Source organism: Arachis ipaensis, chromosome B10 (assembly GCF_000816755.2).
Source record: "Arachis ipaensis cultivar K30076 chromosome B10, Araip1.1, whole genome shotgun sequence".
In the NCBI taxonomy this organism is placed as follows: domain Eukaryota; kingdom Viridiplantae; phylum Streptophyta; class Magnoliopsida; order Fabales; family Fabaceae; genus Arachis; species Arachis ipaensis.
Genome location: NC_029794.2, coordinates 80205462 through 80219423, shown reverse-complemented (window position 1 = coordinate 80219423; position 13962 = coordinate 80205462). Strand labels below are relative to the sequence as shown.

Here is a 13962-nt window from a genome sequence, read left to right as displayed (position 1 = left end):
GCATTCTGCTATTTATCTGCTAAACAACACGAAATTAATGAACTTAACTAATAACCCTAACCTTACTAAGAACTCCCCAGTTCTTACCCCTTCTCTCTCCCTTCCCCCTTCAGATGGAAGTTAGAGTACCTTACCATAGTTCACTGATGACCGTTCGCAAGAAGAGGATTCTGCTCTAGATAGTCTTCTGATTCTAGGGTGAATCCCGTTCTCTGTTTATATGTATATACTGTGAGACCAGCCAATGTCTGCACCCCGTTTTTATGCGAACTTTAACTTAAATCCTGTGTACGAGACTCCTGTTGTGTGGCTACTTGATGGGGTACTAGAGAGACGTCCTATGGCAATGTCTGATCGTATAGAGGAGTAGCAGATGATGTTCTACCTTTTGATGAAGTTCCACCTGACTTGAGTTTTGAAGACTTAGAACGTCCTTTCCCTCGCTTTAGTAGTTTAGAGGGACTAGGTGAGTATAGAGTCTAGGCTAGTCTGGGTGCCAGCTTAGGGACCTCTTAAACAGGTCAGGACCTGGGATGTTGTATGTATGTACATGTATATAGTTATTATCTAGCTATATCTAGGGGTGTTCTAACTAAAAGTCTATACTCTAATAAAGGCTGGATCACTGAATGTTGTTAGCTGCTTGTGATGTATTTATGTGTGATTGTTTATAACTGTTTTATCTGTTTTTATTTGTGAATTGATTATAAATGATTATGTTTATTAATCCAAACGTTTTCAGAAAAAAAAAGTACCTCACTAACTAACTACGCTTTTAACAACGAATCAGGCTCATTTAATAAATAATAGATAATAATTAGGATGACAAATTGGTAGCACTCGGTTTCTAGTATGTCCTAGGCGTACTGAAAATTGGGTCGTTACATCCTGTGTGAGGGATCTACTTGGATGAATAAGCTCTTAGGGGTGCCTTATCACTTGGTAACTTGGGTTAACTAACTCGGGATTATCAGCTGAAAGTCCATTATCAAGAGTAACCCTCAATACAGAGCATTTAGTAACCCAAAGAGGTGCTGAACACCAAGGTCTCAAGAAAAGAAAATAAATAAACTATGTGCCTATGGTATGTATGTATGGGGGAGAGACTTGAGGGAGTAAGTCCTTAGGGGTGCTTCAACACCTAGCACCTTGAACCAACTGGTTCGGGAGTGTTGGCTGAAAGCTTATTTTAAAGAGTTGCCCCCTTACAGAGCACTTAGCCTAAGAATGAAAATAAGCCCTGAAATAACAACAAAAAGATCAATGAACTAACGTGGAAGAAAGGAAATGGAGCCAACGTTAGTGACACTTAACATTATCACTAACGTTGGACCAAGCTCATAAGTGGCCACGTTAGTTGCCACGTTAACTTAGTTAACGTGGTCTCTAACGTTAAGAAGTAAAGGGGAAGCCAACGTTAGTGACATTCAACTTTGTCACTAACGTTGGCCAAGTCACAATAAGCCACGTTAACTTCCACGTTAACCTAGTTAACGTGAAAGCTAACGTGAGGAGACAAAGTGGTCGACAACGTTAGTGATACCAAACATTGTCACTAACATTGGAAGGAACCCACACAAGCCCCAATAAGCCACGTTAACTCCCACGTTAACTTAGTTAACGTGGAAGTTAACGTGAAGAAGGGAGGTGATCGCCAACATTAGTGACACCCAACATTGTCACTAACGTTGGAATTAACCCATGTAACATCCCTTCCAGCAAAATACCTTGCTTAAGTCAGGGTATTTCTACTAGAAAGAACGTTACGTGACCTTTTCTAATATTAACTACTTAATTACTAAGCCTTTGTATCGATTTCGTGTTTCAGTTTTAAGAAAATGCCAGAAAATTTTGTTTTTATTCATTAATGACATGTATCAAGGATAAACATTGAAAATAATAATAACAATCACATAAGTATAATTAATAGTAATTCTTATACATAAGAAGTCATATAAACCCAAATACAACACCTACCCCTCTGTTAAAATAAAACCTCAAAGGACAAGAGCGAAGGGATTCTACGAAAGCAGTTAAAACCATAAAGAAAACCTACTAATCGCTCGCAGCTTCAAATTGCGTCTTCAAACCTGTGTCACTGAAAGGGTGGAAAATTTCGGGGTGAAAACCAAACCACATGTTCTCAGTAGAGGTCGAGAATGCCATGAAAGTAAAGAATAAAGCGCAAATAGTTAATTTCATTTAGAGACATTGAAAAGAAAACTACTTTCATTCGCAGTATTCATCGCTCACCTTATATAAACTTCTTCTGAAAACCAATGGCTCAACTTTCAAAAATCTAAAACCTTCTTTAGAAGCATCAATTAATTATCCAAAATCCTAAACCCATATTTTACTTTATATGTGCCTTAAAAGTTTTCCTAGACTGTATGAATGACTAATTTGTTCCAAGCATAGGTTCATTAAGTCTATACTGAACCAGCTTAATCTTTCATACTTTACTAAACCCCAAACACAAACCAATCACGGCCTTAGGCTCAAGCAATTCAATCAACACCCAATTCACTACAACCCAGCCAATCAAATACAAACACAAGTAAAGAGATTCAAGCACAATCAAGAGCAATTACATCAAGTATAGCAATTAGCAGTTAAACAGAATTATCCACATAGGCAAACCAATTACAATATACACACCCAAACAATGTCACATAGATGCATATAATGAATGTCTAGTCCTAGTACAGGCCATGAGCTCATGTGTCGGTTGGCTGCCCGCAATCCCGACATTTATCCGGTCACGAGTAGTCCCGATTTTCCCAGATACGATTTTTCGTTCCTAAATAAATGCGCATATAATAATAGCCGCTCATTTGAGACAGCCTCTGCTTATTACAGGAAAATATATATATACTCTGCTCTGCCCTGGGGAAGCAAAAAATGGCTGTAGGTAACTTAGTTTCTCTACAGAAGCTCTGGGTTGCGTTAAGCAACTAATATATATAAATATAGCTCTGGGTTGCATTAAGCAATTAATATATATATAAATATAGCTCTGTGTTGCATTAAGCAACTAATATATATATATAAATATAGCTATGGGTTGCATCAAGCAACTAATATATATAAATATACAAATATCTCTTTACTCTGCTCTGGTTTCTCTTTTCTCTACATCTCTTTACTCTACTCTAGTTGTTCTGTTCTCTGTATCTCTTTACTTTTCTCTGAATACTCTTTCATCTGTATCTATATTACTCTTTTTCTCTTTATCTCTTTACTCTTTTGTAATTGTAAATATGCAAGCGGGACAAAACCCATGTCGTTGCTAGCACCTTTATAAACCAAATATATTTTCTCAAAAGAATCAGTAAAGTTATTATCGTTAAAAAAGTCTCAAGTATTCGTTTTGATTAAGCCCTTTTACTTTTATAAAAATTTGGACATAATCTCCTTTAAAAATAGGACTTAGCCACCCTTACGGGTTCCTTCTTTCTCAAAATTTCATCAGCCTCTTTCAGCAGTTGCCACAGCAATATATATTCTCAAAAATATTTGATAATAGTATAGAAAATCTATTTCTTAAATTCCATATCCAAAATAATTGTCAACACAACCTGGCAGCCTGATTTCCATTTTGTTTTTAAAATATCAAATGAATTCGGAATCACGCAAACTTTATATCCATGCGACCGTCTCGGATTAAGCTTTCTATTAAACTAAAAATCATAATTTTTCGCTGACTCTAGTATCGGAAATATAAGCAAAACCGTGACTGCTCTGCAGTATTTTAAAACCAGAAGACAGCAGCAGCATACAACATTTGAAATTTCATATAAAATCCAAATTAAATCCAACTACCTTCAAAATTAATGTGGTTAAATATAACTCATCCAAATTTCTTTCTCAATTGGTTACAGGGTCATACCATGTTTAATGAAGGAGTTACGTAGCTTGGAAGTTAGATAATTTTCTGCAGAATTCTGTTTTACAAATCATTGAACACAACCTCTTCCAAGTCTCATAACTCACTTATTAAAACATGAAAAACCATGAAATTTGAATCATATATACTATACATACTCAACTTTCACCTCCAATTAGTTGCATCTCAATATCATTCCAGAATTAAAAATTATAAAGCCTCAAAGTTACTGACTTAGAAAACAAAGCCTAACTTTTACTAAATAAAACATCTTTCTTTGAAAATCCAAATCTTTAAAACCACAACTCTAACAATTCTAAATTTTTATGAAATTAAAGTAATAAGACCAAAGTTTCATTTAAAATTGGTTCCATTTCAAAATTCCAACTGCAGAATTTCCAATAGAGGAATCAAGTTGCTGCTGTGATAAACGTTCTGCAGAAAAACCAGATTTGACATCCCCAATTCAAAAATTCACCATAATTCATAAACTTAATAAAAAAGTCTCAAATTTACCAGTTCAACTCCCTATATTCTCAATCTTAATCCAGATTTAGTCCCACGCAAATCCGATCATCATAGAATTATAGATTTTCAAGTTTTCTAATTTCATTTAAAATAGTGCAGAAAATCAGATTCACGATTTAACTTTGAAAAATCATAACTAATGTTCCAGTTAATATGAAACCTTCGAAATTAAATCTCAATAATCACACTTAATATAATTTAGTTAACATTTAAATTCTCATCATTTCAGTCACTATAGAGCCACTGATTCACTTTCAAAGTTACCGTTTAATTTCAAGAGAACCTGATTTTCAGTAAACCATTTTGTATTCAAAATCCAACCCTTCAATACCCTTCAAAACCAATTCCAAATCAACCACCAACCAAGCTCATTAACATTACAATATACCAAATAATAGCTCAACAGCAACAAATCCAACATAACCCATTAAAATTCAGTAATTCTCAATAATAAGTCATCAAACTATTCCCAATCTACATAATCAATCAATATCACCAATAAACAATTCCAAATCACAATCTCAACCATTCCAATCACAAATTCAGCCACAATTCAATATTCACATAATCAATCAATTACTCACATCTATTAAATCTATTTGCAGTTATTCAATAAACCTTGTAGGCATTCTTAAATTGAAATCGTTTTAAACCCCCTACCTCGATGTCGCAATTGCAGAATTTGAACACAACTGCCCCCGTTTCGTTTCTAATTTACAGCAGTGACAACAATCCTAATGCAATCAAGGACACCACTGGAACAGCAACAGCTTTAATTTCGCGGCAATCATGATGGTTGCAGCAGGACAAGAATTTGAATCTAATGTAGTCAAGGGCATAAACAGCCCTGGGAATTGACGACAAAGTAAAAACTAAAATTGAATTAAAACAAGAATATAACAACTATACCAGTGCCAAAACAGAGCGTGCAAATGGACAAGTCCCAAAGAAAAGATTAGACCAGTACCAAGGTAATAGAATCAGAACCAGCAACAGCCCGGCGTTGGCTTCTGGCAGCGGCAACACCCTCGCCAGTGGCTCCAATTGGGACAAACTCCAGGAAACATCATATAACCAAGGACATCAGAGGTAGATACAGGGTATTTACAGAGCAATAAAGGTTCAGAGATGGTGGTTCTCATGGCTAGGGTTTAACTGACTCACCATTAATCATGGCGGCAACCAGAAATTCCGGCAGCGGCAGCGGCAGAGGAATGGTCCCTCCTCGGTGCGTCACTCTCTCACACACGTCTCGTCCTCTTCCTCTGTGACAGCATCAACGAAACCTCTTCTCCCATGTTCGTTTTCCCCGCTGCGGTGGTAGCGGCTTCCACTAACAGCAGCGCCGGCGATGGAACTTCCCTCCAACACGCGGTGCTTCTCTACTTCGATCACCCTCTCCTCTATGACGGCTAGGGTTTGGTGGTGTGGCGGTCAGACAGCGGCGACGGTGGCTGTGTTCATCACCGGCAACGCCTCTTCCTTCCCTTCCCCTCACCTCTCCTTCTCATCCTCTGGCTCACTTTGGTTCGGACTCTCCCTCTCCGTCACTCCCACTCTAATTTTTGCCTTCCCCTTTTATTTTGCTATCAACATATATATGATATACGTTCTTTTGAAGATAAATTGTGAGAGTGAATAAATGTGGGGTTATAAGGAGGAGATGAGTATACCAGTGCGTGTGTGAGTTTAGTTGGTTAGGGCGTACACGTATTAGATACTAACAGTACGTATAAAATAAGAAATATAAGACTAGGAAAAATATATACGAGTAATTTAACAATTTTATAAAACATTTATGATAGGATAACAATTTAGAATTTAAATATAATGCTATAAAGATTACTTTTAAAACGCATAAGATTTTATCTATCAATCTATTAACGAGCTCAAATAATTATTTTTAATCTAAATCATGAACCTTTTCAGAATAAAAGTTACATAAATTAAATTATACAATTCTTTCTTATTTTTCAATTACTAAAATTATACAAAATATTCTATTATAATAAGATTACTTAAAAATATTAATTGATTTCAAAATAAAACTATCTCTGAATCTATTTAATTATTTCTAACAAAATAATTTCTAAAATTATAATGTTTAAACTTAACAAGATAAAATCACAATTTATTTATATTTAGATTTTCAAAAATGCAGGATGTTACATTCTATCCAACTTACAAAAATTTTCGCCCTCGAAAATTGATATAAGATGGAGAAAAAATTCATATTCACATCCCCTTTCAAATATTTTAAAGATACCAAGAAAATTATATCACAAACATAGAAGAAAATATATTAGGTGATGCAAAAGTTAATAAAAATAACTTGACACAAACCAAATTTCAAAATTTAAAATTAAATAGGCACAATGTTCGTTCAAAACTCTTAACAAAGCATGATCACTTCCTCTCCTCGCCTCAAAATTAAACTCCTTATAACTTCGCATACTGACCAGATTCACTTTCCACATGCACAAATCGCGTCCCTAAGAACTAGCGCGTATAAGGAATACGAAACATGAGAAGAGAAAGATAAACGGCACAAAAGATTTATGCGAGAAATTAGAAGAATACTCAAGTTTGCAATTGCACAAGATGGTATTTCGCAAGGTTCTGAAGGAATACATGAGATTACCAAACAAGAAGAATATATATAAGCAACGAAATGTAGCATAAAGGGAGTTAATTCGAAGCTTAGGAAGGAATTTTGAATCAAACAATTTCAATATAAGCATCATTAGGGAAAATAGTACAATGATTTTGAACAACTTCAATTTGAAATAGAGGGAATTAGTTTATTTTTTTTTTTAAAAGAAAATATTTAAATCCAACATTTTTCAAAAGTACTAAATTATGTATAAACAATATGTTATACCGATTTAATTTCAAACCAAAACAAATCAGGGGAGGTTTGTAAATTAAAGCTTGTTTGGCGCTAAGGACAAAATATTTTCTTTAAAAATCTTGGAGGATACTTAAGTACATAATTAGGTAAGAATAGCCATAAAATTATGAAAAAGTTGGAAGAAAATCAGCTTCTATTCAAAGAATAAATTCAAAAATAAAATTTTCTATAAATCAATAAAAGATAAGTGGTATATCACAGATAAACAAGATTAAACTACATAAAGAAGCTTCAGAGTTTATGTAAGAAAGTCTAGGCTGAATTAAAAACAATCCCATCAAAATTTAAGTAAGGGTTGTGGATATAGTCAAGTAAGAAAAGATTTAAATTGAAATTTTTCTCGAAGAGAATCTGAATCAAGTACTCAAGAAGGAAATTACAAGAAATGGTATGTTGCACCGAGATAAATCAGAGTTCAGAGCAAGGAGCATAGAGTTCGCAAGGTAAGGATAAATGTTCCAAAAGATTCAAACAACAACCAGATACAGAGGCAAGCAAGGACGTGCACGAATGATAATACAAGGTTAGTCAGAAAGAGATCAAAAATTAGAAATTCCATTACAATTAGTAGAGAAAGAGATAACGCTAAGCACGAATAAAGAGCATACGTCGAAACGGAACTAGTCTCTAGAACTTAGTTTCTAACGTTTCCCCAAAACCTCGTAATTCGCGTTAACCTATCACTTCTATTTCGTCTAAGATAACCTATTAGTGTTCCCATATACATAAATCATTAGTATTAAGTTGGCCAAACTTGATACCATGAGGTATGCAATGGTAAACTAATAGCGTTAATCATCAGACAGTCATGCATATCAAACAAAAACTCTCGTCACCAAGACAAGTCTTAAGGCATGATAGACACTCAGAGTATGCAATGAAGCATAGTCAGTCCATTCCCAAGGCTCTACAGGAAAGACTGCTCTGATACCATATTGTAACATCCTTTCCAGCAAAATACCTTGCTTAAGTCAGGGTATTTCTACTAGAAAGAACGTTACGTGACCTTTTCTAATATTAACTACTTAATTACTGAGCCTTTGTATCGATTTCGTGTTTCAGTTTTAAGAAAATGCCAGAAAATTTTTTTATTCATTAATGACATGTATCAAGGATAAACATTGCAAATAATAATAACAATCACATAAGTATTATTAATAGTAATTCTTATACATAAGAAGTCATATAAACCCAAATACAACACCTACCCCTCTGTTAAAATAAAACCTCAAAGGACAAGAGCGAGGGGATTCTATGAAAGCAATTAAAACCATAAAGAAAACCTATTAATCGCTCGCAGCTTCAAATTGCATCTTCAAACCTGTGTCACTGAAAGGGTGGAAAATTTCGGGGTGAGAACCAAACCACATGTTCTCAGTAGAGGTCGAGAATACCGTGAAAGTAAAGAATAAAGCGCAAATAGTTAATTTCATTTAGAGACATTGAAAAGAAAACTACTTTCATTCGCAGTATTCATCGCTCACCTTATATAAACTTCTTCTGAAAACCAATGGCTCAACTTTCAAAAATCTAAAACCTTCTTTAGAAGCCTAAAATAATTATCCAAAATCCTAAACCCATATTTTACTTTATATGTGCCTTAAAAGTTTTCCTAGACTGTATGAATGACTAATTTGTTACAAGCATAGGTTTATTAAGTCTATACTGAACCAGCTTAAACTTTCATACTTTACGAAACCTCAACCACAAACCAATCACGGCCTTAGGCTCAAGCAACTCAATCAACACCCAATTCACTACAACCCAGCCAATCAGATACAAACACAAGTAAAGAGATTCAAGCACAATCAAGAGCAATTACATCAAGTATAGCAATTAGCAGTTAAACAGAATTATTCACATAAGCAAACCAATTACAATATACACACCCAAACAATGTCACATAGATGCATATGATGAATGTCTAGTCCTAGTACCTATAAATATAGCTATGGGTTGCATCAAGCAACTAATATATATAAATATACAAATATCTCTTTACTCTGCTCTGGTTTCTCTTTTCTATGCATCTCTTTACTCTACTCTAGTTGTTCTGTTCTCTGTATCTCTTTACTTTTCTCTGAATACTCTTTCATCTGTATCTATATTACTCTTTTTCTCTTTATCTCTTTACTCTTTTGTAATTGTAAATATGCAAGCGGGACAAAACCCCTGTCCTTACTAGCACCTTTATAAACCAAATATATTTTCTCAAAAGAATCAGTAAAGTTATTATCGTTAAACAAGTCTCAAGTATTTATTTTGATTAAGCCCTTTTACTTTGATAAAAATTTGGACATAATCTCCTTTAAAAATAGGACTTAGCCACCCTTACGGGTTCCTTCTTTCTCAAAATTTCATCAGCCTCTTTCAGCAGTTGCCACAGCAATATATATTCTCAAAAACATTTGATAATAGTATAGAAAATCTATTTCTTAAATTCCATATCCAAAATAATTGTCAACACAACCTGGCAGCCTAATTTCTATTTTGTTTTTAAAATATCAAATGAATTCGGAATCACGCAAACTTTATATCCATGCGACCGTCTCGGATTAAGATTTCTATTAAACTAAAAATCACAATTTTTCGCTGACTCTAACTTCGGAATATAAGCAAAACCGTGACTGCTCTGCAGTATTTTAAAACCAGAAGACAGCAGCAGCATACAAAATTTAAAATTTCATATAAAATCCAAATTAAATCAAACTACCTTCAAAATTAATGTGGTTAAACATAACTCATCCAAATTTCTTTCTCAATTGGTTCCAGGGTCATACCATTTTTAATGAAGGAGTTACGTAGCTTGGAAGTTAGATAATTTTCTGCAGAATTCTGTTTTACAAATCATTGAACACAACCTCTTCCATGTCCCATAACTCACTTATTAAAACATGAAAAACCATAAAAATTGAATCATATATACTATACATACTCAACTTTCACCTCAAATTGGTTGCATCGCAATATCATTCCAGAATTAAAAATTATAAAGCCTCAAAGTTACTGACTTAGAAAACAAAGCCTGACTTTTACTGCATAAAACATCTTTCTTTGAAAATCCAAATATTTAAAACCACAACTCTAACAATTCTAAATTTTTATGAAATTAAAGTAATAAGACAAAGTTTCATTTAAAATTGGTTCCATTTCAAAATTCCAACTGCAGAATTTCCAATAGTAGAATCAAGTTGCTGCTGTGTTAAACGTTCTGCAGAAAAACCAGATTTGACATCCCCAATTCAAAAATTCACCATAATTCATAAACTTAATGAAAAAGTCTTAAATTTACCAGTTCAACTCCCTATATTCTCAATATTAATCCAGACTTAGTCCCACGCAAATCCGATCATCATAGAATTAGTTGTAGATTTTCAAGTTTTCTAATTTCATTTAAAATAGTGCAGAAAATCAGATTCACGATTTAACTTTGAAAAATCATAACTAATGTTCCAGTTAATATGAAACCTTCAAAATTAAATCTCAACAATCACACTTAATATAATTTACTTAACATTTAAATTCTCATCATTTCAGTCACTATAGAGCCATTGATTCACTTTCAAAGTTACCGTTTAATTTCAAGAAAACCTGATTTTCAGTAAACCATTTTGTATTCAAAACCCAACCCTTTAATACCCTTCAAAACCAATTCCAAATCAACCACCAACCAAGCTCATTAACATTACAATATATCAAATAATAGCTCAACAGCAACAAATCCAACATAACCCATTAAAATTCAGTAATTCTCAACAATAAGTCATCAAACTATTCCCAATCTACATAATCAATCAATATCACCAATCAACAATTTCAAATCACAATCTCAACCATTCCAATCACAATTTCAGCCACAATTCAATATTCACATAATCAATCAATTACTCACATCTATTAAATCTATTTGCAGTTATTCAATAAACCTTGTAGGCATTCTTAAATTCAAACCGTTTTAAACCCCCTACCTTGATGTCGCAATTGCAGAATTTGAACACAACTGCCCCCGTTTCGTTTCTAATTTACAGCAGTGACAACAATCCTAATGCAATCAAGGACACCACTGGAACAGCAACAACTTTAATTTCGCGGCAATGATGATGGTTGCAGCAGGACAAGAATTTGAATCTAATGTAGTCAAGGGCATAAACAGCCCTGGGAATTGACGACAAAGTAAAAACTAAAATTGAATTAAAACAAGAATATAACAACTATACCAGTGCCAAAACAGAGCGTGCAAATGGACAAGTCCCAAAGAAAAGATTAGACCAGTACCAAGGTAATAGAATCAGAACCAGCAACAGCCCGGCGTTGGCTTCCGGCAGCGGCAACACCTTCGCCAGTGGGTCCAATTGGGACAAACTCCAGCAAACATCATATAACTAAGGACATCAGAGGCAGATACAGGGTATTTACAGAGCAATAAAGGTTCAGAGATGGTGGTTCTCATGGCTAGGGTTTAACTGACTCACCATTAATCATGGCGGCAACCAGAAATTCCGGCAGCGGCAGCGGCAGAGGAATGGTCCCTCCTCGGTGCGTCACTCTCTCACACACGTCTCGTCCTCTTCCTCTGTCACAGCATCAACGAAACCTCTTCTCCCATGTTCGTTTTCCCCGCTGCGGTGGTAGCGGCTTCCACTAACAGCAGCGCCGGCGATGGAACTTCCCTCCTTCACGCGGTGCTTCTCTACTTCGATCACCCTCTCCTCTATGACGGCTAGGGTTTGGTGGTGTGGCGGTCAGACAGCGGCGACGGTGGCTGTGTTCATCACCGGCAACGCCTCTTCCTTCCCTTCCCCTCTCCTCTCCTTCTCATCCTCTGGCTCCCTTTGGTTCGGACTCTCCCTCTCTGTCTCTCCCACTCTAATTTTTGCTTTCCTCTTTTATTTTGCTATCAACATATATATGATATACGTTCTTTTGAAGATAAATTGTGAGAGTGGATAAACGTGGGGTTATAAGGAGGAGATAAGTATACCGGTGCGTGTGTGCGTTTAATTGGTTAGGGAGTACACGTATTAGATACTAACAGTACGTATAAAATAAGAAATATAAGACTAGGAAAAATATATACGAGTAATTTAACAATTTTACAAAACATTTATGATAGGATAACAATTTAGAATTTAAATATAATGCTATAAAGATTACTTTTAAAATGCATAAGATTTTATCTATCAATCTATTAACGAGCTCAAATAATTATTTTTAATCTAAATCATAAAGTAAATATAATAATTACATTTTTATATAACTTATTCATAATAGAAGTTTCTTAAATTAAATTATACAATTCTTTCTTATTTTTCAATTACTAAAATTATACAAAATATTCTATTATAATAAGATTACTTAAAAATATTAATTGATTTCAAAATAAAACTATCTCCGAATCTATTTAATTATTTCTAACAAAATAATTTCTAAAATTAAAAAGTTTAAACTTAATAAGATAAAATCACAATTTATTTATATTTAGATTTTCAAAAATGCGGGATGTTACAGCCTACATAAGCCACTATGAGCCACGTTAACTCCCACGTTAACTTAGTTAACGTGGAAGCTAACGTGGATAAGGGAATGATGAGCCAACGTTAGTGACACTCAACTTTTTCACTAACGTTGGAGATGGCTAGTGGTGCACAAATTGTGAATCACACTTTTCACAACCCGTACCACTAACCAGCAAGTGCACTGGGTCGTCCAAGTAATACCTTACGTGAGTAAGGGTCGAATCCCACAGAGATTGTTGGTTTGAAGCAATCTATGGTTATCTTGCAATTCTTAGTCAGGAAGTCAATTTTATTTATCAGTTGAATTTTGAATAAACAAGAGAGTATGGATTAAAGGTTACTTGTTATGCAGTAATGGAGAATATGTTGGAGTTTTGGAGATGCTTTGTCTTCTGAATCTCTGCTTTCCTCTGTCTTTTGATTCACGCATGCATGTCCTCCTATGGCAAGCTATGTGTAGGTGGATCACCGTTGTCAATGGCTCTTCTACTATGGGCTTGCAGAAGGAGCTCAGATGTCTTTAGATTACTCAGCTGGTGGATCTATCCATATGAGAAAGACCATCGAAGAGGCTCAAGAGCTCATTGATACAGTTGCCAGGAATCAGCATCTGTATCTAAGCAGCAACCCTTCCATGAATGAAGAGGTTAAAACAGTAACTGCTGAATTCAGTACTGTAAAACAAGCTGCTGAATTCAATCAGCAATTAGATTCTCTAACAAAGCAGCTAGCTGAATTCAAAGACAGGTTACAGGAGACAAGGATAGATAATATACATATGGAAGAACAGTTTAAGCAAATAGCAGAAGAATGCCAAGCAGTTCAATTAAGAAGTGGGAAAACATTAAATACCCCACCTCAAGGCATCAAAAATTCAAGAAATAAGCAACCCACCAAAAAAAAAAAAAAAAGAGCAAGCAGAAAAAGCCAATAACCCTTAAAACCAAAAGGCAAGGGCAATTAAAAAGGATCCCAAGGAGGGCCTAAAGGACTAAAATCCTGGTCTAAGCGGCTAAACCAAGCTGTCCCTAACCATGTGCTTGTGGCGTGAAGGTGTCAAGTGAAAACATGAGACTGAGCGGTTAAAGTCAAGGTCCAAAGCAAAAAGAAAAGTGTGCTTA

At 34.8% G+C, this 13962-nt stretch overlaps 2 long non-coding RNA genes across 5 annotated transcripts; both read right to left on the bottom strand.

Moving 5' to 3' along the window:
• LOC110267652 lies at positions 1709–6098 on the bottom strand. Of its 3 annotated transcripts, XR_002355507.1 has the most exons (4): positions 5579–6086; positions 5382–5468; positions 5075–5261; positions 1709–2098 (listed from the first exon to the last, which is right to left on the bottom strand). It is a non-coding gene; the product is annotated as an uncharacterized LOC110267652 (long non-coding RNA). The 3 variants fall into 3 exon arrangements; XR_002355505.1 differs by having other exon boundaries at positions 5075–5468; positions 5579–6098; XR_002355506.1 differs by lacking the exon at positions 1709–2098 and having other exon boundaries at positions 4842–5468; positions 5579–6067.
• Positions 8447–12513, bottom strand: LOC107623944. Of its 2 annotated transcripts, XR_002355504.1 has the most exons (4): positions 11798–12510; positions 11601–11707; positions 11294–11480; positions 8447–8654 (listed from the first exon to the last, which is right to left on the bottom strand). It is a non-coding gene; the product is annotated as an uncharacterized LOC107623944 (long non-coding RNA). The 2 variants fall into 2 exon arrangements; XR_002355503.1 differs by having other exon boundaries at positions 11294–11707; positions 11798–12513.